The 6000-nt window shown below is 41.2% G+C and overlaps 1 non-coding gene across 1 annotated transcript; it reads left to right on the top strand.

The window, feature by feature from the left end:
- The first annotated feature begins 5522 nt into the window (after positions 1-5522).
- Positions 5523-5596, top strand: TRNAN-GUU (transfer RNA asparagine (anticodon GUU)). Its single transcript has one exon. It is a non-coding gene; the product is annotated as a tRNA-Asn (tRNA).
- Positions 5597-6000: the final 404 nt, after the last annotated feature.

Here is a 6000-nt window from a genome sequence, read left to right as displayed (position 1 = left end):
CAGCACTGGGTCCCCGCCGGCGGCCAACGCGGACCCCGCCGCTGCTGCTGCCGCCGTCCCCGCCGCCGCGGCCGAGAGCAGCCCCACGCCCCCCCGGCCCACGGGGCGGAGCCGGCGCCTCTCTCGAGGCGCCGCCGCTTCCCCTCGGCCGCCAGCGGGCGGCCCCAGCGTTCACCTCCCCGCCCCGCGGCGCCGTGAGGATGCGGTCGCTCCCGGTGGATTCCACGGGATCGCACCGCACTCGGCCCGAGCCCCGCAGCTGAGGGGGCAGTGGCGAGGCGGAGACCCCCTGGCGACTGTGCTCCGTGAATGAGGAGCTGGGCGAGGGTCTGTGCCCCACACGGTCCGGATCGGGCACCGGACAGTGATGGCTTCATTACAAATAATGCGATTTTTAAACACTTGTCACTCTTCTGTTGATAATGAAATGGCCATTCCAGGCTGGGAGACGCTCACTCCCTCTGAACGCGGGTGGGTAACTGTACAAGCAAGCTGACACACAGAATCACAGAATCCCAGAATCAGTTAGGTTGGAAAGGACCTCTGGGACCATCGAGTCCAACCTGTGACCGAACACCACCCTGCCAACTGGACCATGTCACTGAGTTTAAGGAAAGACACACAGTCTTTCCTAAACACCTAAACACCTCCGGGGATGGTGAGGAACACCTGCAGGGTTCCTAAACACCTCCAGGGATGGTGACTCCACCACCTCCCAGCAGCCCATAATCTCCTTTTCTCTGAAGAAATTCTTCCCAATGTTCAACCTAAATCTCCTGGGGTGCATCTCAACACTGTGTCCTCTCATCCTATGGGTATTTGCCTGGGAGAAGAGGCCGACCCCCACAGATTTACCTGGGTTTGAGGGATGTATGAATTGACTGCTGAAATCAAACCTTGCTAAGATTTACCAAAGGGAAATTCTGCTCCTCCACAAGCAGCTATCTGAGTTGGGCAGGAAATCTGGGCTCCCAGTCCAGTCCCTCATCAGCGGTGGAAGCCACCACCAAACTCTGAGGGCCCAGAGCAGGGCAGGCTGTCCCAGGAAATATATTTCACACAAAATAAAGTAACCATATGAAAACCGTATAAATAAATTTAAAACTTAGGAAATGTGTGCAGTATGTAGTCACATAATGTTATGTACATACAAAATTTGAGTTCTAAGTATTATTCTGATGTGTGCTGTTACTATATATTCAATATATGTCCCATTTCTATCCAACCAATGTCTTTACTATCTGCCAACATATAGTCTATACTTCTTTTCTATTCAAGTCCATCTGTTGAGTCATTCACCTTTTCAGTATCTTTTTTAAATAATAAAAGCACTTCACTCTTTTAAGTCTCTCAGGTTTATTCTTTTAGGGAAAGAGAGAGAAAAATGGTACCAAGTATACAGATGGGTAGTTACTTGGTTATGTTTTTCCAGAAAAACCCAACAAAAACCAAACTAAAACAATGACAACAACAAAAATCCAGACAAACCAACCCCCCAATTCTGATTGTAGTAGGGATTCTTTTACTCAATAAATGAAAAAATCTCATTGATGCATTCTTTTTTTTCTCATACCTCATTCAAAAAGCCAGGAATTTTCAAAGCCTTCTTACTGTGAACAAACTTCATTGTTTGTTTAAATTGTTAAAATATTCCTGTTAGTGCTTCTGTTTCTTTGTCTTAATTTCATATGCATTTTACACTTTAAGAAACAACTTAAACACTTTTAAACACATTTTCTAGCTAGAGCATTTTGTAGCTTTTTGCATTGTTACTCATTAATGATTCTTTACAGTCTTATGAAATATATCTTTCCTGCAGTCATTGAGGACCACAGATACTCTTCTTCTTCATCTGTTTATGTAACGTTTGTTCACAAACAAGTGAGACTTCATCCAACCAAAAAACATATTTACTTCAGCCTGTTTCATTCTGCAATGTAAATATGTTAAGTTTGAGGGCCATGGGACAAGGTCCATTTATGACCATGAGTGCAGCTCCTCAAAACTTACCCAAATTGTTACTATAAGCAGTGTAGATGCAGAAAGCACCTGGGGTTCTGCCACAGCTCCTGGGATGTTGACTCAGCTTCTCAGTTAGTGTGGGTACAATTCTTAAGCAGGGAAATTTAATTTATTATTTTATTCTCAAAATCAAAAAATTAATTCAAGTCTCCACAACAAAGTTGTCTCTGGAGAATTTCAGGGATTTTCAACTAAATCGTCTTCTTTCTCTAAAAGAGCAGCAGGAACTAAAATGCTATCAAAACAACCATACTTCTGTTTATATATATCTCAGAAAATTACAACCCTTAGAAATAGTAATTCTGTCCTGCAGCATTTGGAGGGCTCTTTCAGATCTGCTGCCGGCTGCTGGGAGTCCCTGGGCATTCCTCACTTGCCATGAAGACCTAACACTGATCTTAAGTAATTCCTAAAAACTCCATGTGTGGAAATCTCCATGTGTGGATTTCGACTGTGTTATTTTAGGACTGTAGCAATACATGCTACAGTCAATACTGTTGCAGGTCGAGTATCTTAACTAAGATAATCCCCCTGTGTATATTAAATATTTATATGGGTGTAAGCAAGACATCTGCTTTTGCTTCCATGCTTCTTTGGAGACATTGCTTAGGAGATTCATAATTGAGATCCCCTTCATTCAGTCAGAAGCTTTTGGCTGAAGTGCTGTAAGTTAGGAAGTGGTTTGCATGCATATGGTCTCCCTTCTAACACGTTCCTCCTTGTTTTTCACAAGCTAATTGAATTTGGCATCATGACATATACCTAAGTAATTCACACCAAAACCACTATGTATAAAAGGCCTGATAGAAAAGGCTAATTAGGGATTGCAAAGCACCCTATCAAACTAACTCCAGACATGAACTATTATTAGCTAGAAGCAGCTTTGTAAATTGTGTTCTTTATTTCCCTGCTGCTGATCAACTTAGTGTGCTGAAAGTAAACCAGAAGGCTGCAAGCCCTTCTGATCAGTCAAACCTCAGCTTGTGGTTTGCAAATGCTACAACTTCCTATTGGCTTTCTGCTTGCTCTGCTGGAAGCATCAAGGGCCATCAGTGGGAGGGGAACACAGATCAGAAAGAAGACCCAGAGAAGAGAAAAGTATTTCCTTTGAGAGGCACAGGAGATATGACACTGCTGTGCATGTGGGATAAGGTGTATGAATATTAAAAGTAAAATGCCTCTGGAAGAATTTCAAATATGTTTTTTCTACAGGGGTAGCCTTAGGTTAACTGGTTTAATTATTTTCATAAGAAGCTGTGGTGTTTTCTATGGTCAGTAATGACTGATGCTGTCATTACTGAGGTTTTTGGCTGCTCTATTTCCTCTACGAATCAATCTAATAACAGTCAGGAATGAAGGTGTTCATCCCACCTAATTCCACTCACTCACAGAGAACCAATCTATTTTAAACTAATCCTCTCCCTCTGCAGAACTGAGAGAGTAAGTAAGGTGGTAATTTACTTGTAAGTTAGAATAAGGTGAATGACTTACCGTGAAGAATGGTGACTTACTGTTCAATTTAGAAAACAAATTTAAATTGGACACATGTCATTTACACAGATATAATTTAGATGAGGTAATTCTTCTTTTAATGCTTCCTGATCTTTCTTGGCAGGCTCAGCATAAAGGGAAGGAAAACTTTGTGCCGTGGGTCAAATCTGGCATGCACATATGAGTTTGCTGATAAACTGAGTTGGCAGGAGATGTCCTTTTTTCCTATTTTCAGTATTACAGCTGTGTGTAGCTTCTTGATTTAGAGCTACTGTCCTCAGGCAAAGGCACAATGTAATCACAAGGACTGGGAGCATGTAAGAAGATGAAGTGGCTACTGTAGTATAAAGTCAGATGTAACAGAGACCTGACATTTAAGTATTCTCTGAGGAATAGTAGGGCATTCTCATGTGATATTTTCCCCTCTGAGTTTGTGTATAAGAGTATAATATAGCAAGGAATATAAGCACCAGAGTTAGAAAAAAAATTATCACTTGCCTCTAATCTTGAAGTTTCATAAGGGAAATGATCACATGCTCATAAGGAACATTCTGTTTGTCATATAATAAGTAGAATATCCCCTACACTAACTTACATGTTAAGCGTTGACTAATTAATTAGTAGGATCTGCCATACCCCAAATCATATCACTTCTTAATTTAAATGGTGCAGCATTGCCAGATTGCTCTGGTCAAATTTTAATTCCAGAAACAAATCTGTGTTTCCAATGGATTCCTGGGGGGTGTAATGTTTTCAGTTATACAGCTTTTGCCTGGGCAGCTTTTGGGTACCTGCCAAATGATGGCATCAGACATTTTAATTGCTGGGTTTTCAGCCTCATAGTGATAACAAATTTTTCCCTAAGAATCAAGTTTCCATGTGGCATGTGTATGCATGGTAGTCACCCATTGCAAATATTTGGTTGCATTAATAAAGAGAGAGTACAAAGCGTAAGAAATCTTTTTCTCAGTGAACTTGTTCAATCACCCAGTGTATGTAGCCTGAGTACTGACTTGATAGCCAAATGCTGAAACAAATATGCCCTCAAACCTGTAAGATCCTGGTACTTCTATCAGCAATTACTGCTTTTACAGAATTCTCATTTTGTAACAGTTATAAAAATGGTTTCTCAATAGTCTGTACTAAAATCAGACTGATATTAAGTGAAGTAATTATGAAATCACATGTACAAAGGCCATATTTAGCTTTATCACTAAGAGATAAATACATCTGCTGTTCTATAACATGAGGCTTAATAGTGTTTTCCTTTCAGGCTTCTGTGGGTCTGAAACAAAGATGGATCAGATGAAGACAGGGAAGGGAAATGAGCAGAAAGCAAATATTTTAGTCATCTGTCCCCTTTAATTAAGGACAGTCGTCAGGGGCCGGCCACACCTTTGTGCCACATGGGGTGTGTCATTGCTGTGCAGCTACACAGTCCTGTGAAAGGGGCTGGGACCCAGCTCAGCTCATTAATACAAATTATGTTTCTTTCAGCTGCTTGCTTTTTTATCCTCAAAGATTTGTATCCATCAAAGTAATGGGTTAAGAATGTTTGGTTTTGATGAGTTTTTTGGTATGCAGGTTTAAGTTTTTTTTATTCCCTCCCCTCTCTTTTCTTGACTGCTGGTTGAGGAAAAATGGCAGTCACCATTAGTTGCTTTCAAATTGAGTTATTCTCTTTTCATGAAGCCTTTGTTTCATATTGTTTCCTTTTTCATGGTTCTCCCTTGTGCTCCCAGTTGTGCTTTCTTAAAATTCAGAATTCTTTATATTTATAGGCAGCCTTTGGAAGCCTACACAGGCACAGTGCAGGCTTTGCTGTGTTTGTGCAGCATTATAAGCCTTTCCTTCTGGCTGCCAGCAATACAGATGCCATGTGATGACCATGTTCTCTTTTAGCATCTCTGTACTAAATCCCTGCTATTTGAAATTGATGTTTTTAGGAACATAAATTTATTTTGGGTAGAGAAATTATTTTTTCTTATGAAGATTTGAGCAGCCCAGGAGTCTCTGTGGCGCAATCGGTCAGCGCGTTCGGCTGTTAACTGAAAGGCTGGTGGTTCAAGCCCACCCAGGGACGTGTTCCTGATTTTCCTTTGCCATGGCAGGGGGTTGGAACCAGAGGACCTCAAGGTCCCTTCCAAACCTAGCCATTCAATAAAATTTTAGAAATTTGGAATTCTCTCTTAAGCCTCAGGTTCACCGAAACCCTTGTTTGCTGAAGTACGAAGCAATGGATTAACAGACTAAAATATTTCCATGCATCATTATTTCAAAATGAAATTGCATAGAAATAGTTTCATTTTAGCTGAACATTGCAACGTTCCCTATTCTGTCAAATTTGTTTGTCTGGAGCTCTTTGTATGGAGCTCTGTTGGGTTATTTGTGAGCTGTAAAGGATCTATGTTATTTTATGATGTTGAAATGTAAACACAGATATACAAAATATCAACATGGGCTACTGTGCACCTCAGGCTTAGCAAA

Source organism: Melospiza melodia, chromosome 1 (genome assembly GCF_035770615.1).
Source record: "Melospiza melodia melodia isolate bMelMel2 chromosome 1, bMelMel2.pri, whole genome shotgun sequence".
NCBI classification, from domain to species: Eukaryota; Metazoa; Chordata; class Aves; order Passeriformes; family Passerellidae; genus Melospiza; species Melospiza melodia.
The sequence above is the reverse complement of the archived record's forward strand: the minus strand, read 5'-3'. Positions and strand labels throughout refer to the sequence as shown.